Raw genomic sequence first — 24,373 nt, 5'->3', positions numbered from 1 at the left:
TTCTTGAAGTTATTTGGTGGCTTTATGCAAAAGGGTGGATTATACCTCCTTATCAAGGTATTAATATGAATGTATAAGCCCATTGTGCTCAGGATTCAATAGACCTGCAATGATTTAGGCAGAGAGTGTGTTTGTGAAGCAGAAGAAAGCCTGCCTAATTAGGAAACAAGGAACGGGAAAATAAATAAAGGGGTTGAACAAAGTCAGCTCTGGCTCTAATTTGCCTGGAGACATCCTAACACTTGCTGCAGAATAAATCGAATTTTTGCTGTATACATTCAATATTTGTTAATAAGCTGCCAGCTAGCAGGGTTTTTTTTTTTCCCCCCGTTTTTCCTGTACATGCAGGGAATGGTGTGCATATTGTCAGGCTGGGACATGCAATGAGCCACATGGAGGCAACTCCCAGGCTATGGAGGGACAGCTTGGGCCAGGAGGGGACTGTCCCCAACTTGCAAAAACAGGGGATGGGGAACACAGGTGAGATCCATGGGTTTCACATACTATCTTGGGAGGAAAATATGATTTTTAGAGGCAATTTGACAAGGAATTTCTATCCTGCTAGTCTGGGTTAGCGTTTCTGAATGTGATAAATAACAGGGCTCTTGGACAGCTCATTTTTTCTTTATTTTGATACCCTTACAGCAGTAATCATGCCTCTTGTCAAGTGTTATAAAGATAAAGACAAATGTTCCCTATTGCTATTCTGTCAATGCAGCTCAACCCAAGCCAAAGAAAGGCACCCCTGCCAGATGTGTGGAATGTACCATTTGTCTTGTCTCTGTCACAGACTGAGGCCCATCCTATCCCAACAGGATCCTCAGGTCAGAAAAATTGAAATCCACTGCAGACAGTGTTGAGGTTTGCTTTACCTGATCTAGAATCCAGCACCCCATGCATGTTCCCTCCATGCTGACACCGAGATCTATCTTCCTTTTCTGGGTCTATTGATTAGACCGTGCAACACATCTGTAAGGTCAAATAAGCAAAACAATCGCTTTGTCAAATAAGATGGGCTTTGGCATCAGTGATTTTTTTTTTTTAATCAGAAAGATTCTGCACAGTTGTCATTTATTGATGGTAGCAATATTTGAAAAACATGAAATGATTTCCAGAGATGTGGTTCAGGAACCCGTCTGAAAAATTGTGTATGCCAAAACAGATGGAGTTTGGCTTAATTGTTGAAATAAATTGCCATATGGAACAAAACACAGCTGATTACTGCATTAACACTAATGTTAATATGCTTCATTATTCTATTGTCATTGTAGCTACAGTTGTCACCAGACTTTAATCAACGTTTATAAGGGAATTCAAAGTGTGAAATTTGGGGCCCAAAGGAGATTTCAGACATCATCTAGTTATTTTACAGATGAGGAAACTGAGGCTTACAGAGGATGAATGATTTGTATTAAGGCATATACCCTACATCCTGAAAATGAAAGGTATTTTTAAAATGTAGGCCACATTTGGGCAAGTTATTCATAAACAACAAGGCCATTATAACTCAAAATAAAAAACACTACTGCAAATGAGCATGACAGGAGATTTTGTGCAATTAGACAAAACAGACAGGACTACCTAATTTGACACAATTTCTTCTTCATGCTTAGCATCTCTTCGTTAACACCCAAGATATTATATATGTTCTCTTCTGGAACTTTTGCAGTGATTTCTCGCTTAGTATCTTCTTCCCAGGATATTCTCAATATAAAATAAAAATCATTGTGGATGATAGGAGGAAAACACAAATAAACCACAGGAGATGTTGGGGAATAGAAAATGGGATATGAGAATAAAGAGATATCTCCCATTTCCAGTTGTGGTGAGTGAAGTGTTTTCCTTAGTTTTTCTCATAACTGTTGATCCTTCCCTGGTCCCCTTTTCTCTGTAAAGTTGGAAATGAATGGGAATTGATCTGAAAAGCTATTTCAAAAGTTATTACAGGATTGTCAGTAATCCTCTAAACCTAACTTTCGTCCCTACTGCCACCCCTACACCCGACACACAAAACCCTTTGAAAAGCTAGTGTTGGAAGTCTGAAGTGAGAAAACAGTAAGCCAGTAGCCATCCCCTACCCCCGCCCCAGCTCAAGGTCAGTGACCCAGAAACAAGTGAGAGGAGGCTCCAAACTCTGTGAAAGAAATTGTACAGTTGTGTTGAATGGATGCTTCGTTTCATGATTTGTGTTTCATCCTACTGCGGCAAACTTTTAAGAGATGTCCAAATCCTTTCATTTTCTCTGGATACCACCCCTGACAGAGTCCTCTGTTACAGTTCTCGTCACCTTTAATTTCCCTTTTATGTTAATTTTTTTCTATCTTTCCCTTCTCATTTGTTAGCTCCCGACCAGAAAAAAAAAAAAAAAAGCAATTACCTGTGCAACTTTCTGCCTAATACACAATAGGAGCTCAGTCACTGTTATTGAATAAGTGCATGAATCTAGCATTTTACTGAGCTCCTGAGTTCTAAGTACTGTATTAGGCAGTGTGTGTTTATGTGTTTGGGTCTGCAATGTTAAGCATGAGTTAGGGTAAAAGTCAAGCTGCTATAATAAAGAGACCTGAAAATATAGTGGCATACTTAACATGGGAGTTTATTTTTCTCTCACGTAACACACCAGCGGTAGGCAAGTGGTTCAGGATGGGTAACTAGATCTGATTTGCAAAGTCATTCTGGGACCTGAGCTGGCGGGTTATCTCTGCTACCCTTAACATGTGGCTTCCATCTCTGGGTCTAAGGTGACTCAATATGCCAGCCTGAGAAAACGAGGAGGGGAAAATGAGAGGAAGGAAGAGAGAGTGAAGAACAAGCAGCTTTCTAACCACACATTTCTCCCACTCACAGCCCACTGGACAAAACTTCGTCACGTGACCACACCTTAGCCACAAGAGAAGCTGGGAAATTTAGTCTAAGCTGGACAGCTGTGTGCCCAGATAAAACTCAAATATGAGGAGGTAGAGGAAGTGGGGAGGTCTATTAATAAAGAAAAAGAAAAAAGTGGATGTTGGGGGACTAGCTGTCTACAACACTGTGATAAAAGAAATATATATCTATATTACTCAGATGACCAAAATACATTTCTCTGATGTATTTGATCTTTGTCCATGGTTCCTGGCTCACAGCTCCCAAAAGCCTTGGAATTTCCTGAGCTATAAGAGCAATGGGAGTATCTTTGGTCTCTTGTCCTCTTCCTAAAATCACTTCAGAGCCATAAAGGTGAAATGGGTGTCTTGTTGTTCATAACAAGCCCCTTTTCACCACAACTGGGTTTATGTTAACAAGGTGACTTTTACAAAGCACCTAAAGATGGGGGCTGGTTGCCAGGGGAACCAACCTTAGATAAAGGGGTGGAACTTTCTGTCCCACCCCCTCTAATTTCTGGGGACAGGAAAGGAGCTGGAGATTGAATCAACTACCAATGGGCAATGATTTAATCAATCACGTCTATGTAATGAAGCCTCCGTGAAAACTCAAAAGCAAGCAGTTCAGAAAGCTTCCCGGTTGGTGAATCAGAACATTCCACATGCCACTATGCCGAGCCCAAACTCCGCGGGAGGCAACTCCTTTGTTTGGTACCTCGCCCTAAGTATCTCTTCATTTGGCTATTGATTTGTATCCTTTAATATCCTTTGTAATAATCTGGTCATCTAGTGAGTGAATGGGTTTCCTGAGTTCTGCAAACCACTCGAACAAATTTATTGAACCCGTGGATGAAGTCATGAGAACTTCTGGTTTATAGCCAGTTGGTCAGAAGTACAAGTAACAACCTGGATTTGCAAGTGGCATCTGAGGTGGAGGACAGTCCTGTGGGACTGAGCCCTTAATCTGTGGAATTTGATGCTGTCTCCAAGTAGTGGTGTCAGAATTCAGTTGAATTGTAGGACACCCAGCTGGTGTCAGAGAATTGTTTGGTGGTGTGGGGGGAAACTACCCCCCTGCCATACGTTGGCACTCATGATCAGAAGCCTTATGTCTCTACCACAGTGTGTGTTTTGGAGAAAAGAGAAGCAAAAAGAAAATACACTTTGGGGTTCACAGAATATAAACAAATAGGGATATGAGCTATATCAGTTAGATTTTTCTGTCCCAAACTTAGCACTTAAAACATTTATTTGCTCACAGTTCTGTGGATTAGCAATTTGGGTTAGGCTCAGCTGACACCATTCATCTCTGGTCCACATGTTGTTGCTCAGACCCAATCATGTGTCAGTTAGCTGACAATAGCCTCATTGGCATGTCTTGTGGTTGCCTGTCTACTGCCAGCAGCAAAAAAAGTAACTGGTCATATGTTACTCATCATCCAGCAAGTAAGCCTGAGCTTATCCACATAGTAGTAGTAACAGGGTTACCAAGAGCAGCCAGGGAGGGTCCCGTGTGCTATATTTTTGAAGGTTCTACTTGCATCACATGTGCTAATGTCCCACTGGCAGAGCAAGCCCAGATTCAAGTGGTAGAGAAACTGATACCACCTCTTGAGGGCAGCTGCTGCAAAGTCACATCACAAAAGGGCATGCGTATAGAAAGAGGAAGAATTCCGGGCCATTTTTGCAAACAATTTATCAAAAAAGCTAGACTCAAAGGACACAAAAGAAGTATCATGTAACTTTCTGCAAAGCTTTATAAGAGAAGGCATGTGCTAAGATTCTTGGTGAAATTTTGTGAAAGGAATAATTATATATCTGTAGCATCATCAAAAGTCCAATCTAAGCAGAATGAACCATTTCATTCTCTAACTTAAAGAATTAAATAAACTCTTAAAAAAGAGTGTCATAAAAGCATTAGGAAAACAAAAATAACTCACTTTCTGGCTATCAAGAGTCATGCTCCCCAGAAAGAGTATATTTTGAGCTAAGCAAATAAAATTATATTAGCCCTAAAGACACTTGGAGAGCATTTTACATATTCTCCCATTTTACCTTTCTAATTCAATTCCGTAAGTTTTTATTGCATACCTACTACATGCTAAGCCCTGTGGCAATTATGTAAAGACAAAGAATATTATAAGATTGTGAGTTTGGGTATTATTTTATTTCTTTTTTTCTTGTTAAATCATTAATAAAGTGAATTTGATGAGAGTACTCCTATTTTCTTGGTAGGAGAACTAAGTTCTGAGTGTCTTACAACCCAGTCCAAAAATGGGCAGAAGACTTAAATAGACATTTGTCCAAAGAAGACATACAGATTGCCAACAAACACATGAAAAGATGCTCAGCATCACTAATCATTAGAGAAATGCAAATCAAAATCACAATGAGATATCACGTCACACTGGTCAGAATGGCCATCATCAAAAAATCTACAAACAATAAATGCTGGAGAGGGTGTGGAGAAAAGGGAACCCTCCTGCACTATTGGTGGGAATGTAAATTGATACAGCCACTATGGAGAACAGTATGGAGGTTCCTTAAAAAACTAAAATTGGAACTACCATATGACCTAGCAATCCCAATAGTGGGCATATACCCTGAGAAAACCATAATTCAAAAAGAGTCATGTACCACAATGTTCATTGCAGCACTATTTACAATAGCCAGGACATGGAAGCAACATAAATGTCCATCGACAGATGAATGGATAAAGAAGATGTGTTACATATATACAATGGAATATTACTCAGCCATAAAAAGGAATGAAATTGAGTTATTTGTAGTGAGGTGGGTGCACCTAGAGTCTGTCATACAGAGTGAAGTAAGTCAGATAGAGAAAAACAAATACCGTATACTTATGCATATATAGGAATCTAAAATAAAGGTACTGGGACTTCCCTTGTGGCACAGTGGTTGGGACTCTGCCTGCCAATGCGGGGGACTTGGGTTCAAGCCCTGGTCCGGGAAGACCCACATGCCGTGGAGCAACTAAGCCTGTACGCCACAACTATTGAGCCTGCCAGCTCTAGAGCCCACGAGCCACAACTACTGAGCCTGCATGCCACAACTATTGAAGACCACGCGCCTAGAGCCTACGCTCCACAGCAAGAGAAGCCACCACAATGAGAAGCTCGCGCACTGCAACGAAGAGTAGCCCCCACTCACCGCAACCAGAGAAAGCCCGTGCATGGCAACGAAGACCCAACACAGCCAAACTTAATTAATTAATTAATTAATTTTTAAATGGTACTGATGAACCTAATGGCAGGGCAGGAATAAAGACGCAGGCATAGAGAATGGACTCGAGGACACAGCAGGGGAATGGGAAGCCAGAACGAAGTGAGAGAGTAGCATTGACACATATGCACTACCAAATGTAAAATAGGTAGCTAGTGGGAAGCTGCTGCCTAGCATAGGGAGATCAGCTTGATGCTTTGTGACGACCTAGAGGAGTGGGATAGGGAGGGTGGGAGGGAGGCTCAAGAGGGAGGGGATATGGGGATATATGTATACATACAGCTGATTCACTTTGTTGTACAGCAGAGACTAACACAAGATTGTAAAGCAATTACACTCCAATAAAGATTAAAAAAAAAAAAAAAAGAATGTTTTACTAAAGCTACCCAAGGATACAGTGGCAGAACCCAGGAGAGCATCCAGAGCCGCCTCTGCAGTGTGCTGGGGCACTGTTGACAGGAAGAAGGCAAACGAGACAAAAGAGGACTAGATGGGGACATCTCTTATTTTAGGAATGTTTAGATGTAAAAATAGGATCATGAAGAATTAGATGCAAGTTATAAAATTAACTCTATGTGGTTAGCATACATACTAATAATATGCTTCTAGAAGCTTCCATCTGACTCAGAATAAAATCCAAGTCCTTACTATGTCCTACAAAGGCCTGAAAGACTTAGCTGTTCCTCTGACCTTGTCTCCTAGCATCTCCTCTACCTCTCTCTGCTCCCACTACCTTGCCTTATTGCTGTTCCTCAGAAATACCAAGACATCTCATCTCAGGGCTTTGTACTTCCTGTCCTCTCTGGCTGGACCACTTTTCCTTCCCAGATCTCTGCAAGCCTTCTTCAATTCTTGGCTCAGAGATCACCACACTAAGGAGGCCCTTCCTTACTATAAACATACTATATGAAACACAACCCTCCCTCTGCCTTTCATTCTCTGCCCCCCTAACATGTTCTCTATTTTTATTCTTAGAGCTTATCATCTCCTGATTCTACATATATTTATTGTCTGTTTCTCCTACTAGAATATAAGCTCTTCAGGACCTGGTCTGTTTTCGTTGACTGTTTTATCCTCAGTACCTAGGAGAGTGTCTAGCACACAGTGTTAAGTAAACATTGGTTGAATGAATTTTTCATCACTGATGTACGTGCATAGATATATACCATGTATATACATCTATGCATATATCTATATAATCTACATATATCTATATAATCTACATATATAAACCTATATAACCTATATAATCTACATATATAAACCTACATAATCATACATGTCAATGCAGAATAATTATTAATGAAGCCCAGAACCATACTATAGCAATCTCTTCTCATCAGGGCCTTGCTGTCTCTCTAAAGTTGTTAACTTTATGTTTCTACCTGGTTCTGATCTTCTTTTGTTATTCTGTTTCATCGGTGCTCACTGATTGGTTTCTGATTCACATTTCACACAGATTCATGAACTTCACCTTCTTTTGTCAGACCAGGTATGACTAATTAAAGAGAATCCCAGTGACCTTCAATTGCTTAAAGTGTACTCTTTCAAGTAGAGAGAACATCTGCCTTGCAATGCATAGATGCCACCGATAATAGTTAATTCTATTGCTCTAGATGTTCCCTTTCATATTTGCTATTACATAAACCCAGGCAATGATGAAAGACAATGTCTCCATACAACAGATTCTGCATTACAAAATGCACCCCACAAAATTACTGTTACACAGTATCCACTGCAGATATATAATGAAGAGGTTCAAATGCACCTCTCAATAGTTCGGTATCCTATAAGAAAAGGAAGACTTTCAGATTAATTATTGCTTGGAAGCCTCTCAATTACACAAAAGCTCTTTGTTGTGTGATTGTCTTCTGCTTCTAAAATATCCCCTACCTTAAACAAGTGAGAATAAAAGCTCTCGGCTTCCTAGTTCACTGAGGTCTTGCCATTCAACCCTGTGGTTAGGTACACGTGAGTTCCTGAGTACAGTGGGATCACCATAGAAGGAATTCCACAGAACCTGGGTAGGTGGACAGGAGGAACCATAGCTTGGAGAAAAAGGAAAAATGTTCGGGGGGAATTTGCAAGACAGCATCTCCTTTCCCAGCTTTCAGTTCTAGCCCTTCTTTTCACCCCCAACCACTTCTCCAATTTAGACCCTCACAATCTCTCACTAGACTATTCTAATGGCCTCTAACTGTCCTCTCTGACTCCAGTTTCTCTCTCCTCTAATTTCTCCTTGACAGAATCACATGTGTCTTTCTCCTAACTCACAAATGGTATCATATCACTTCAACAGCCTTCAATGCTTCCTATTGCCCGTACAGTCAACTCCGTACCCCTTAGCAAAGCACTAAACTTCTTGCTGATCTAATCCCAGACCACTCTCCCAACTTCACCTCCCAGTTCACGCCCTCATTCAGCATCAACACTGCAGCTAAAGAGAGCTGCATATCACGTACTTTCTGTGTTTTCTCATCTGATTCCTCTTGTTTCTTCCACCAAGAAATCATTTCCTGGAATCCAGCTCACTCCTCCATACCTAGACCACAGTGGACCTAATTCATGAGCCCTTCCCTGGGCCTTTCAGTAGAAATTAATTGCTCCCTCCTCCATGCTCCATCAGACTCTACAATTTCTCCTCTACTGAATATGTATCATACTCCTCCTTGTTATTGGTGTATGCTTTAATCTCCTCACTAAATTGTCAGCTCTTTAAGAATGATTTCATCTCCGTATCTCTTCTCGGGCTTTACTATATGCTAGGCATGGTTTCAAATGCTGCAGGTGTACTAGTAGTTTTTTTAATACTTACAGCAAACCTACGAAGTAATACTTTTATCTCCATTTTATAAATAAGTAGAAAGAGGTACAGACAAGTTAGGTAATTCATCTACCCTCACAAAGGGTATTGGCGCTAGTCAAACTGACCCCAGAGTCCATATACTTAAACACTATAGTATGAATATATTTAAATTTATCCGAACAAAGCATTTAAATAGTTCCAAAGACTGATAGAAAATGCTATAAAAGCAGGTCATAAGAATATTAGGGAGTAACTCAGACTAAAAAAGCCCAGAGAAGTTAAGCTGCTTATCCGAGTTCACACAGTGAGTTACTGGCAGAGACAAAATGAAATCTGGGTCTCTGGAGGCTGGCCTAGTGCTCTTTAAACTAGATCATGGCTGCCATGTGGTCCCTATGGAGTGACTGGTGAGAAAAAAAGAGATGAGAAATGTAAGTGAGTCTCATGTAACTGTAAGAAGTAATAAGGAACTCAGGCAAGGATGGATCTCAAGATACTGTAAGCAAACTCCCTAATAAACACACCTCTAAGGATGAATTTTTTTTAACTCTGAAACTCGAAAAACCTAAATCCATGGACCCAAGTAAAAACATGGGCAAAGTGTGAATGGACAGAACCTAAAATTTAATAGCAAACTCTTTTTTCAGTACTTACCACATGCTGGAGTTGTGTTAACACTTGACCTGATATAATCCTCACAACAGACCTATCATCATTACCATTAGCCTCATTTTAAAGAGACAGGAACAGTCTACGAGAAATTGAGTAAATTTCCTAAGGTCACAGAGAGGGTAAGAGGTAGCACTGGGATGCATATTCCAAACAAATGAATTTTTCAGGTAATAGAAGCTCATTCCTTGAAGCCCTAAAACCATTTTGGATTTCAGCACCCTTATATGCAGTATATACTTTCCTGCCTTCCAAGAAAAAGAACTGCAATATATTTTAATTTTTCACTTGGTTCCCAAAGTCATCAGTATGTGTGTCCCTATGCACCAGCTTCCTTCAAAATGGTTGTAAAGAGGCAATTATCATACAACAATGCCATACTGAGGCAGGTATACCTAGTGTCTGACAATAAATGGTCTCTTAAATACTGTTTTCTTAGTCCCTTTGCCTGCTATTATAGTTTTCCCACTTTTCCTCATCAAAACATGGCAGCTATGATTTCTTGCAGTTATATGCCTTCATCATCCTCACCACTTGCTGCTATGGACTGGGAGACCACATAATGGTCATGTTAGAATTTGGCAAAAATTCAGAGCTGTTAAAATTTGAGCGAGGAGCAGAAATACTGTACCACAAGCAAAGTTCCTGAGCCGAAGTGAAGCCATGTGGTTTCCTTTTACTGGTCAAACCCCTTTCTTTAGCTGTATTCCTGATTATGTAAATGCTAAACAAATACTGGGGGCAGGGCTGGGGCTGGAGATGGCAATGTAACATTACCTTGTAAGGGTAGATTTATCAGGGTGAATTTTAAAAAGCACCATTTTTAAAGAAAAAATAATAAAATATTCTAATAGAATCATATTCTAAAAATTCAAATGCTGCTTTTAATCTTTATTAAATATTAGAGAGGTGATATGGTGAGATATAAGAACCTGGACTTTAGATCTGGAAATACTTAAGTTTTACTCTTTCTCCACTCCTTTCTGACAATTGACTTTGGACAAGTTACTTAATTTTCTCTGAGCCTCCATTTTTTATTTTCATATCTTAAATTGTGGATAATGATAAAACTTATAAACTATGTAAAGTACCTGACACATAACAGTTAGCTTTAAAATCCCATATAATAGAGTGGAGATCATATTTTTATTACTTGAACTTAAAATACACTTAGTCTCAAAGTTACTTTCATGGTCTAGAATTTATAACTCATAATAATATTGCAGAAAAGTTAAAGAATTCATGTTGTCATCTCAGAAACTCTGAGGCTAGCAGAGTTTTATCTTTAGAGTTTTTGTATGGCTTAAATTTACCAGTCATCATTTGAGCCAGATGGCTGGAATTCAGTAGTTTCTTGCTAAATATCAGTTGGAAGGATGGATGGATGGAGGGATGGATGGAAAGAAATACCAACGCTTGGACACAAGTTAGTATTTAAAGAGGATGGATTTTCAGTTGAATACATATGTGTACTTGCTATTTTATCGAGATTGGAAGCATCATTTAATACAAGATTGATTTGGCAATACCTACCTGCACTTGAGCTTTATGTTTGAAGAGACCTCAGAAACATGGGACTGGAAGAAAGAGGAGAGAAACCAGGTAGAGTTAGAATGGTGATGGGGATAGCACAGCATCTGGCCCAGCTACAGAGGCTGCCCAGGGAAAGGCAGCTGTCTAGACTTAGAATCCAAGGAGTCCAGAAAACTCAGCACAATTCCTGGGTGAGCTGGTCTGACAGAGTGCACATGAATAGCAAATTGAAAAAGGAGGAGAGTAAGAACTCTCGGGAGATGGAAGAGGACAATAATGGCAGTGCTGGGAGCTCTATCCATTCCCTTTAGAGTTGGGGCCTGCAGTCTGATACACCAGGATGATGCCCTAACCCTCAGGGAAAGAGACTGAATGCAACCAAACAGGTTGATGTTTGGGGCCAGAGGGCCAAAGGAAATGGACAGAGAGATTTGGCTGACAGAAGAGTGGGAGGTAAGGTGGAAGTCCAGGAAAAGGAAGGTGCCAGACCAGATAAAAGCAAAAGAATAGCAAATACTACAACTCCAGCAGTGTGATGACAAAACAGTGTCCCTTCCAAATCTAACTGTTAAGAAAGCAACATGCCCAGCGCCCTTGCCTGGGTCCTGGGTCCTGGATCCCAGGTCCAAGAGTGGGACTCATTTTCAAGTCCTTCTGAATAGTGAAAATGAGGCTATATTTCTGCCTCACTCAGGATGAGCTTTAGAATCAGGACATAGCTGATGCTGGGTAGTGAGAATCAACTAATGAGAAACTGGGAAGGCAGAAGCAAGAGAAGCAATGCTGATATTATGTTTCTGAGGTAAATATACTTTGAAAACCTCCTTGCGGGCATGAACCAAGTTTTCTTTATCTACTCATACCTTATAACACAGCCTTGCATAGGGAGGTGGGCACTATAGTTAATCCTAAGCAACAGTTAAATCTATACTCATGGGTACAAAATAAGTACATCAGTACTATCTGTTACAAGCACCACTTACCTTTTTTTTCCTGTGTATCTGTAGACAAGGATATCCTGCCACATCCCCTTTGCTACTCAAAAATATTTTCATAGCTTCTGACTTTATCTGGGCCCACATTGCTTTTCAAAGGGAAGTGTTAATTACTTCACAGGATTTATCTGTTTATCTGAAACTCTCTTATCAAAGGTATTTTGACCCATACAGATTAGAGCTCTGAGCTTCTGAATAATTTTCTCTTCATAGTAGTGCTAAATTTAATTAAACAAACATTTGTTTAGCAACTGCCGTGGAGATTAGATGAAAGGATGCAAAGGAATGGCAGGCATATGGAGCAAATATGATTAAGACAAGGTCCCTGTCCTCAAGAAGCTTTAAAACTAGTCAAGAAGCAAGTACAAATAATGAAGTATGCTAAAGCTGAATGAAACAAATACTGTAATGAAAATGCAAAGAACATGGAAGCAATTAATTCCTTCTCAAACTGTGTACAATCTCAATATCACCTCCCTTGTGCATATCCTGGGCCCTCCAACAAATTGCACTTATTCTCTTCTCTAGTATTTATTCCAACCTATTCTCTTTAGTATTTATTCCAACCTATGAAGGGACTTTCTTAGGCTTTCTACCATCTTAGTTACATGTTCCCCACCCTCCAAGTAGACTGAAAGCTGATGGATGACTTTTGTGACTCTGGCACAGATTCTTGGACATAGAGTGCATTTAATCTCCATTTCTTGAATTGAACATAAACACACACACACATACACACACACACACACATGCACACACGGACAAACACACACAATTAATGCCCATTGTTTCAGGAGCTAATAATTATTCTTAATACTTGGATTCCAAAAGATACCCCCGCAAGTATCCATGATTAAAATGTTGAATTAGAGATGGTTCATTTCCCACGTTTCAAAACAACTCTCTTAGCTATTTTTACTAAAGAAAGTTACAAAATCATGATTCAATTTCCTGATGTAGGAACATAAATACTTTACAGGGAAAAATCTAAATACATCACTACTTTAATACCCACAATGTATAATATCTATAAAATGAAATGTTAGCTCTATCTAGGCATACAAAATATTCAAAAACATAATCAAATAACAAAAACTCACTCTTTGCAGAAGACAGTAACTATAGTCACTTGGTTACTGCTTTAATGCATTTACTGCTTAAATGCATTAAAAGAAAAGACAATAATGTACAGCATCTGTATTAATTTAAAAGAATTCAAATCTTGAAATTGGGGCCAAATCCAGAATGTGGAACACTGAAATCAATAAATGCATAATTTTCACCTATGTATACTCCTCTAAATCACAGAATACAGATGATTTTTGAAGTAAACATTCCATTATAAAAAGACCTTGTCTGATGCTTACCAATGTAAACCTCTTTTCCAGGCCACACCCTTCACTGGGAATCCAAGGGCTGGCATTCAGTGTCCACATCCAGAGTTCTTGGATCTCCAATCTTTGCAAGTTATTCCTCAAAGAGTTTGATAAATAAGGATGGGTAGATAAGTTACTTTCCCCTAATGAGACTATGGCAGGGCTAGAGGTCCTAATAAACATGTGTTGGAGGAAGGAAGGAAGGAAAGAAGGAAGGAAGGAAAGAAGAAAGGGAGGATGGATTTCATTTTATCTGATGAATTTAAAATTTTAAAGTCTCCAGAAGTTCTCCTAACAGCATACAGCAAATGGAGAAACATAATTGAAGAAAAATCTAATAAATCTTGATAAGAATAAGAAGAATCAGTGGCATTTGAGTCACAGCATGCTCATACACTCTACAACCCAACTCAGTGCAACGGAAGCTCTATTCTGGGCAGTTACAGCCAGGAAAATGGGGCAAGAAGGGAAGAAAGGAGAGACTGAGGGAGTTTAACAGTTATTATGTGTCAACTTGACTGGACCACAAGGTACCCCAGATATTTGATAAGCATTATTCTGGGTGTTTCTGTAAGGGTGTTTTTGGATGAGATGAACATTTAAATCAGTAGACTGAGAAAAGAAGACTGCCCTCCCTAATGTGGTGGACTTCATCCAATCAGCTGAAGGCTTGAATAGAAAAAAAGGCTGACCCTCCTCCAAGTAAAGAAAGATAAAGTATTTTATATAGTATAGTGAATTTGAGAGTTACTCTTGCTTAGTTAAGCAACATTTCAATAATGGGAATACAATTTTCACCTTTGTTAAACTTGGTCTTAAAGTTATAATTTATTTTATGTTAACACACCTATCCTTTGTCATTGATTTTAAGAATTAGACTTGATTTAATTCTGCACCATTAAAAATCTTCTATACTCTGGTTCTAAATTAAAACTAAGTTCTGTTTAAAACTGTTGGTCCCCTATTAAGCACTCAATAGTGAGGCCCCACCAAAAGGAAGAACTCAGGTAAGGTGGATCCTTGGAAATGGGGCATTCATCTTCTACTCAGTCCTGGAAAGATCCCCATCTCTGCTGCTGCATAGAGCACATTGTCTCCTGAGATCAACTTGGAGACCTTTTGGAATATACTCCTGAGATATACGTCTCCCACCTCAGAGAAACATGCAGTAGTAGGGAGGTCCCATGGTCCCCTCCACAAAACTCACATTTACACACCAATGAGAAAGCAAGGACTGGATGCTGCCACACAGAGAGCACAAAATGGCCATCTGCTTTAGTTTGTTAAGCTGAAAGAATTTATTAAAAGATAATGTAACCACACAGTTACACTAAAAAATAAATATTCATTTATTTATTCCCTTAATCCCTCCTTCCAGACCTAGAAAAGGAAATGGAAGGAGGTATGCAAAAGCAGATTCCATACAACCTCCCCACTTCAGGTCTTTTAAGTTACAATTGAATCTGAAAGGAAAGGCACATGGTGGGGGTGATGAGAAGATGGAGATGAGATTAAAATCAAATTTGAGGAGTACCACTTCTACAATGATGGTGTGAGAGTCTCCAAGAATCTTCCCCCCAGCAAAACAACCATAACTGATGAAATTTATTTTTTAAATAATTTGAAGTCTCTGGAAATTATCCTAATGGCATACAACAAGTGGAGAAACATTTATTTAAGAAAATCTAATAAATCTTGATAGGAAAAGCAAGAGTCTGTGGCATTTGAACCATGACCCACTCCTTCACCCGACACTCCAGCTCATTTCAATGGAAATTAAATCATGGAAAGAGCAACCATAGGAGAGCTAGAATAGCTATTCTAATATTAGACAAAACAGACTTTAAAACAAAAATATGTTACTAGAAATAATGATGATCATTTAATAATAATAAATGGATCAACCCATCAGTAAGATATAACACTTACATGCATATATGCACCTAACAACAGAGTCTCCACAATACAAAAGCAAAAACTGACAGATTGAAGGGAGAAACAGACAATTCAACAGTACTGGTTGGAACCTTCAGTGTCCCACTTTCGAAAATGGATAGAACCACCAAGCAGGAGATCAACAAGTATATGAAGACTTGAATGACACTAAATCAACTAAACCTAACAACATGCTATACAACAGTCCACCCCATAAAAGCACAATACATTTTTCTCAAGCACACATGGATCATTCACAAAGATAGACCATGTGGTAGACCATTAAAAAACCTCAATAGAAATGGAAAGATTGAAAGTATACAAAGAATGCTCTCCAACCACAATGGGATGAAGTGAGAACTCAATAACAGAAGGAAATTTAATAAATTCACAAGTATGTGGAAATTAAATAATATACTTCAAAATTACCAATAGGTCAAGAAGTAAATCACAAGGAAAATTAGAAAATACTTTGTGATGATGAAAACAAAAACCATAATATAGCAGACTTTATGGGATTCAATTAAAGCAGTACTTGGGAAAATGTATCAACTAAAGAAGCATTTGGAAGGAAATTATAATAAATGCTTATAGTTTTGAAAAGAAAGATCTCGGGCTTCCCTGGTGGCGCAGTGGTTGAAAGTCGACCTGCCGATGCAGGGGACACGGGTTCGTGCCCCGGTCCGGGAGGACCCCACATGCCACGTAGAGGCTAGGCCCGTGAGCCATGGCCACTGAGCGTGCGCATCTGGAGCCTGTGCTCTGCAAAGGGAGAGGCCACAGCAGTGAGAGGCCCGCGTACTACAAAAAAAAAAAAAAGGAAGATCTCAAGTCAATAATCTAACCATCTACCTTAGGACACTGAAAAAAGAAGAGTGAACTAAATCTAAATCAAGCAGAAGAAAGGAAGTAATAAAGACTAGAGCAGAAATAAAAGAAATAGAGAATAGAAAAACAATAGTGAAAATCAACAATGAAAAATTGATTCTTTGAAAGATCAACAAAATTGACAAACATTTAGCCAGACTGATCAAGAAAAAGAAAAAAGGCTTAAATTACTAGACTCAGAAATGAAAGAAGGGACATCACTACCAAGCTTACAAAATAAATAGGTTTTAAGGGAATACTACGGAAAAACTGTATGCAATGAATTAGATAACTTAGATAAAATAAACAGATTCCTAGAGAGACGCAAACTACCAAAATGGACTCAAGAAGAAATGGAAAATATGAATAGACCTATAACAAATAGGGAGACTGAATTAGCAATTTTAAACTTCCCACAAAGAAAAGCCCAGGATCAGATGCCTTCACAAATAAATTGTATCTAATATTTTAAAAAGAAATAATAGCAATTTTTTAGAAACACTTGAAAAAAACAGAAGAGAACACTTCCTAATTCATTCTATGGGGTTATTATCCTAATACCAAAACCAGACACAGATATCATAAAAGAACACTATAGAAAAATATCTCTTATAAAGATAGATGCAAAAAGATCCAACAAAATACTATCAAATCAATCTAGACATATAAAAAGTATTATACAACATGATCAAGTAAGGTTTATTTTGGTAATGCAAGGTTGCTTTAACATCAGAAAATTAATTAATGTAATCACCATATTTATAAAATAAAGGAAAAACCCACATGGTCATCTCAGTAGACACAGAAAAACAGTTGACAAAATTCAACACATTTTCATGATTTAAAAAAAAAAAACACTTAAATACCATAATGTGAAAGACCAATGCCTTCCTCCTAAGATCAAAAACAAGACAAAGATGTTCATTCTCATAACCTCTACTTAATTTTGTACTAGAAGTTCTAGCCAGGGCAGTTAGGCAGGAAAGAGAAAATAACAGCATCAAGATTAGAAAGAAAAAGTAAAAATATCTCTATTTGTAGATGACATAGTCTTTTATGTAGAAAATCCTAATAAATCCACTAAAAAACTATTAGAACTAATAAACAAGTTTAGTAGAGTTGCAGGACACAGATCAATATAAAAAATAAACTGTTTCTATAAATAAGCTATGAATAATCTGAAAATAAAGTTGAGAAAACATTTCCATTTAAAATAGCATTTTAAAGAACAAAGCACTTAGAAAAAAATTTAACAAAAGAAATACAAAACTTGTACTCTCAAAAACACAAAACATGTTAAAGAAAGGGAAGATCTAAATAAATGGAAAGATATCCCATGTTCACAGATTGGAAGACAATATTAAGATGGCTACTCCCCAAACTGATCTACAAATTCACTGCAATCCCTAGAAATATCTGATCTGGCTTTCTTGCAGAAATTGACAAGTTTATGCTAAAATTCACATGAAAATACACAGGACCTAGAACAGTCAAAGCAATTCTGAAAAAGAATAAAATTGGCAGACTCACTTCTCCCAATTTCAAAACCTGCTATGAAGTACTGGTATAAAGACAGACATATAGGTTAATGAAATAGAATTGAGAGTGTGAAATAAACTTTTACATTTATTATGGTCAACTGATTTCTGACAAGGAAGCCAAGACAACTCAATGGGAAAAGAACAGACTTTTCAACAAGTGGTGCTGGAACAACTGCATATCCACATGCAAAAGAATGAAGTTGAACTACTTTCTTATACTGTACACAAAAATTAACTAAAAATGGATGATAACCCTACATATAACAGCTGAAACTATGAAACACTTAGAAGAAAACATAGGAGTAAAACTTTGTGACCTTGGGTTAAACAAAATCTTCTTAGATACAATGAAAAGTACACGTGAAAGCACAAGTGAAGTGTACTTTTGTTTGTGATAAAGAACACTTGATATGAAACCTACCCTCTTAAACAAATTTTCAAGTGTACAATACAGCATTGTTTACTATGGGTACTATGTTGTACAGCAGACTTCCAGAACTTATTCATCGTGTATAACTGTGTAATTGAACAACAACTCCCCATTCCCCCGTCCCTTCAACCCCTGGCAACCACCTTTCTATTCTCTGCTTCTATGAATTTGAATATTTTAGGTACCTTATATAAATGGAATTATGCAGTATTTATCTTTCTATGACTGGCATATTTCACCTAGCATAATGTCATCCAGGTTCTTCTGTGTTGTCACAAATGGCAAGATTTCCTTTTTTTTTAAGGCTGAATAATAGTCCATTGTATGTATATACTACATTTTCTTTATTAAGATCATAGACTTTGAAAACATATTCCTCAGTATAATCACTCTTCCATGATATACTACCTGTTTGACCTTGGGCAAGTGACTAACCTCTCTGAGCCTATCTCTCTGCCTGTAAGATGGGAATAATGTACCTTGGACATGGTTCTTGCCCTAGTCCCTGACATGATGATCCCACAACTTCCCAGCCTATAACAAGTATTCAATAGTTGTTACTTCTGATCCTCCTTTTTCCCTTTTTCATTCCCTCCTTACCTCTTCTGGTTCAATTTGGATGCAGATATAAAGAGATTCACAAACATTTTCACTCTTTGGTTGTTGTTGTATTTAAGAGTTGAATGAGGGAAGTTAGTCAAGTTTTTGGTTGGTTTTTTTTTGTTGTTGTTTTTTTTTTAATACCAAGTTTGAAGGACAGTGAGGTAACAGACATGACCAGTAGCTCTCCACTGTAATAGCAATTCTGAGTGGTGAGAACACTGAGAAGCCCTCCAAGAAAAAAAATACTTTATGGCTTGGTTTCCCTATCTACAAAATGGGAATAGTTATAATTAACCTGCCTGCCAAGTAATATTTTTATAAGAATCAGATGAGTTAGAAAATGTGAAATGTTTATTTAAAAACACCCATAAAGATATCATACTCACACTCTTCTTTCACCTATCTATATGCTTCACTCAGTGAGAAACTGAGTTCAAAACAATTAAGAAATTCACACACCCCTCCTACTCTTCGCTCACACCCTCTCACCCAAGCACCCCCCCCAAAAAATGATCATTCATTCTTGAATTGAATGTGGATTTTGTTTACTCTTCAGGAAAGTATCACTGCAGTAGAGCAAAAGTAATAATTCATACACATTCCACTATTAGCATTTCTAAAATCTTCAAAGTTAGAACTAGGAGATTTACTGCAGCTTTAGGAGATGCTGAAGGTGCCCCACAGCAATAACTGATGCTCTGAAAGCACACAGAGAGAAGAAATCATCTGAATTCTTTCCAGCTGTTTCTCTTCAAATTTATGAAATATTGATAGAAAAATATAAATAGGTATTAATGCTGTTTTAGTAATGATTCGGTCTGGTGGAGACAGAGCATAATTTATTTCCAGCCTGCAGGATTAACACTGGAGTTGCCACTGATTCTGCATTAATAGCCAGAAATGTGTTGCATCAGTCTGTGTGCTCCAGGTTTCTCAGGCAGGAAATGAGACCTGATCTCCCAAGGCATGTCTGTGGAGGACACTGCTTAAAGCCTCAACTCCAGTAGAGATGCCCTACTCACAAAATCATGAGCCAGAGACTCTATCCTGTCCTGTTTCCCCTGTTTTTCCAATGCCTACCTATATCAGTCAAGGATTGCATTTGGTTCTGAGTCTTAGAAAACCCAACTGTCAGGGTTTCTACAAGAAATCTGAGAGGTAATTGATAGTGTTGATTTATCAAGTGTAGGATATTAAGGCCATGGTCTCTCATTTTCTTTGTCTTACTATGGCTGCTAGAGCTCCAGCAATCACATTTATTACAGGCAGAAAAGGAAGATAGAGTATAAAATAAAGGTGGATGGTGCTGTCCATTGTATCAAGAAAGCAAAGGCCTTATCAGAAATCACAAGTAAGACTTCCTACTTACATTTCATTGGGCAGAACAGTGTTACATGGCCACCCATGGTTTCAAGGCAATCTAAAAATGTGAGTGTATACATGGAATCTAAAAAAAAAATGGTTCTGACGAACCTAGGGGCAGGACATGAATAAAGATGCAGGCTTAGAGAATGGACCTGAGGACACGGGGAGAGGGAAGGGTAAGCTGGGACGAAGTAAGAGAGTGGCATGGACATATATACACTACCAAATGTAAAATAGATAGCTAGTGGGAAGCAGCTGCATCGCACAGGGGGATCAGCCCGGTGCTCTGTGACCACCTAGAGGGGTGGGATAGGGAGAGTGGGAGGGAGATGCAAGAGGGAGGGGATATGGGGATATATGTATACACACAACTGATTCACTTTGTTGTACAGCAGAGACTAACACAACATCGTAAAGCAATTATACTCCAATAAAGATGCTAAAAAAAATTTAAAAATTTTAAATGTGAGTTTTAGCTTTGCAACTTCTATGGTAAAGGCAAGGGAAAGAGTTTGGAATGGATACTGAGAAAGCTAACACAGTAACTGGCTTGCAAGCTCTAAATTATATTTGACAGATGAATGAGGTCATTGGAACTGATTCTTGCCTCACTAGTAACTGGTAGAGAGAATTCTGTGACCCTAGAAGTACATTTGTCAGATCCAAATTAGGGTTCCCCAAATGAAACTATAATGGGGGGGTCAGTAATACAGATAATATCCCGACAGAAAATTTAGATGGATGGATAGATAGATATAGATATACGTACATACATACAAAGACACATAGCTACATACATAGAACATGGATAGAGACACAGATACATAGATAGGTGATGTGTGTATATATATATATAATAAAAAACAGATATCTTCTTTATTAAGTAGAATAAAACCTTTTTGGCTGTGCAGCTCAGGCTCCCTAAACCACTCATCCTCACCTGGGGTGTGTGACCTACCCCACACCCCCAAACACACACATACACACCAAATATGCATCACACTGAAAGTGTAAAGGAAACAAAAATGAAGGAATGTTAAGAGAGCCAACGTATACAGGGGCACATGTGTATATTTGGGGAAGGGGTACAAAATAGTTGGGGGGAAGATGATCATGAATTGCATCTATTTATAGTCTCTGCTCCAGAATGTGGGAGATACTTTGCATCCACAGAAAGAAGAGAAACACCTTTCCCAGCAGCAAGCCTGTGAGGGCTTCTTTCCTCCCCCATGGCTTCTAACGCCTACTCCCCTCCCCCTCCCTGCCTTCCCTGCTCCCACCTACGCACCCCACCAACAGGGAAGGAAATGAGGATGTGGGGCAGAAAGCCTGTGTTTATGAGCACTGAGTCCTGTTGCTTCCACCTCTTTAGTATCTCTCAGATCAACCAATTCCATTCCCCATGCACGGCCTGGGTTCAATCTGAGTCTACTCTGGCCAGAGCCACTACAGTGGTTGCCTGTTAGTGGCTCTCCCTGCCCTAGTGCTTGATCCACAATGTCCCCAGGGTTATTTTTCCCTTATCCTTCAAAGAGTATTTATGCACGTGTGTGCATTCATACATGCATGCATGCATGCATATACACACACATACATAATATGCACACATGCATACACATACATGTGTACATACATATGTACATGCATACATTTATGCATACACACATATGTTTATAGTATTGTTTTTCTATTATACCTGATTTTTAAAAATTAAATATAAATCAAAGGTTTAAAATGACAAACAAGTATCTCCCTTCCCTCCACACACCTCCCATTCCCAGGACCACATGCTAGAAGCAATCATTTCAGACCTTTAGCTGATTCTGTAGGTAGTTGCCTCTATATTGCTAAGCAACATGCTTCTGATGCTCTTGCTGGATGTATCATTTCAGTATCACCTATTTCTGTTGTGATCTTCCTAAGGCACAAATCTTATCATGGCTCTCTGTCACCATAGATGGCTGTGCAAGCTGTGCACTGCCGGTCACCCAGAAGCACGCTTCCCTTTGTACTTCCTGGAGATGGGCAACGTGGCAGCCCTGTCTTCCCCCTAGATTGCAAGGTCTCTGAGACCTACGAGGGTCCTGGGCCAGACCTACCCCACCAGTTTCTCCTGGTCCACAACCAGGTAGTCAGTTTCAGGGTGACTGAATGTGATGGCTAATTTTATGTGTCAACATGACTGGGCCAGATATCTGCTTAAGTGTTATTTCTGAAGGTGTCTTTGAGAGTGTTTCCAGAAGAGATCAGCATTTGAACTGGTGATGGACTGAGTAAAGCTTGTGTCCCTCCCCATTGTGGGTAGGTATCATCCCACATTGAGGGCTTGAATAGAACAGGAAGGCAGAAAGTTGGAGTCCCTCTCTCTCTGCCTGAATGTGTGAGCTGGCCCATCAGTCTTCTGCCCTCACTGTCCTGGTTTTCAGGGTTTCAGGTCTGGACTGGAATCTACGCCACCAGCTCTCCAGTTCTCAGGTCTTCAAACTACACCACAAGCTTTCCTGGGCTTCCAGCTTGCAGATGGCAAATTATGGGCCTCCATAATTGCATGACCCAATCCTTATAATAAATCCTATGTATTATAGTAAGAATAGGTAGATCATAGATAAATAGATAGATAGATACATACATACATACATACATAGATAATCTCCTATTGGTTCTATTTCTCTGGAGAACCCTGACTAATACGTTGCACAAGTCTGATGCCTGAGATTAATAGCAAACATGGCTGGCCCTGGTACAACAGTAAGAAATTAGGCCAGAATTTTGATATTAGATCTGGGTAACATGCAGTTTGTACAAGAGGCTTGAGAAGGCACCTTCCAGGGCTTTCCAATACCTGGTCCTCTCCATTTCGACAGGAGACAATCACACCATGAAATCCCTAATGAGGGAGCTAGAAGCTCTGCTCACCCTACAACCTCCAAGCTAGAAGCCACCTCATGTACTGTGTTGAAAACTCTGCCATTTGTTCTCAGTTCAGGAAGGTGTAACTTGTAGCAGGTTTGTGTCAGCATGTGAGCCAATTTCAGGACAGGGGTCATGCCTCTTTTTGACTGAAGATGTAGCTCTGAGCCAAGCCGGGTAGATCTGAAGGGAATGAGCACTCTTTCTGTGAGAAGTCATCAAAGTTTGTGTTCTGCTTCTGCCTCTTTAGCATGGACCTTGCCCATTCCCTGAGAAGCTGTGTCCCACTTCTCTGAGTCCAGACAAGAATCGGGGGATACACAAGGTTCTCTCTCTCTCCCTCTCTCTCTCTTCCCCTCCCTTCCCTTCTCCTTCCTTCCTTCCTTTCTTCCATCCTTCCCTCCTTCCTTTTTTCTCCATTCAAATTTATGTTTGTTTTGAGTACCCATAAAAATTTTTTCTGAGCTGGACCTGATCTGAGGCCTAAAATATGGGAAACTCTGATCCAAGCAAATAAAATCTTCTAGAAATCAAAATACACAAAGCAGTATCTAGTCTTTATAAAATAATTAAAATATATTCTACTTTTGCCAATAAACTAAGTCTTGTTAGGTTAGAATTTTGAAGTAGGTATTCAACAGCCTTCTCAGTTAAATAAGGCACTTCTTCTTTGCAATATGTAACTTGTTGCTGTAAGAACTTTGGTCAAAAACAGAGTCAGCAAGGTCTTAGGATAGAAGGATAAATAATGTTAGTTATGTCATAAAGGCAGCAGTGATAGAGGATACATTTTCAAGCATAGATCCACATGGCTGGATTTGAAAGAATGTGTGTATATGATCTGTTTAAACTGATCTCTCCTTTTGTTCTCTGAAATTTCACCATTAGAGATTCAGTCCTTTGCTATAAATATTGCCCAGTCCCTGCACTTAACATGTAGCTATTTCTGAAGGAATTAACATATTAAGTGCCTAAGAAAGCATGAGTATACTAAAAGTGAAATAGGAACAGGAGGCGAAATGCAACAAAGACTCATTCCCAAGGGTTTACCCTAGGGTGTTTTTAATTAGGTTTCATTTTTTTGCAAATGAAAAGTAATTAAAATAGAAATCTAGTAAAGGCTTCCATCAAATATTTTAAAAATGAAAAAAATGAGCATTCACAATGATATTTGATTAGCATTTTCATTACCAATTTTCCTTTATCCTTGTCTACAAATGTCAGCATATAGACTGG

At 38.9% G+C, this 24,373-nt stretch overlaps 1 long non-coding RNA gene across 1 annotated transcript in view; it reads right to left on the bottom strand.

The window, feature by feature from the left end:
* The window catches only part of LOC109552922 (uncharacterized), a 617,019-nt gene that overhangs the window by 185,524 nt on the left and 407,122 nt on the right, over positions 1-24,373 (bottom strand). Inside the window, exons 7-8 of the long non-coding RNA XR_012324243.1 lie at positions 11,116-11,159; positions 873-969 (exon numbers count right to left, since the gene is read on the bottom strand). This is a non-coding gene — a long non-coding RNA (uncharacterized lncRNA). The remainder of the gene's footprint in view (positions 1-872; positions 970-11,115; positions 11,160-24,373) is intronic.

The sequence above is a fragment of the Tursiops truncatus genome, chromosome 11 (genome assembly GCF_011762595.2).
Source record: "Tursiops truncatus isolate mTurTru1 chromosome 11, mTurTru1.mat.Y, whole genome shotgun sequence".
Lineage (NCBI taxonomy): Eukaryota > Metazoa > Chordata > Mammalia > Artiodactyla > Delphinidae > Tursiops > Tursiops truncatus.
This window is presented reverse-complemented; position numbering and strand designations above follow the sequence as displayed.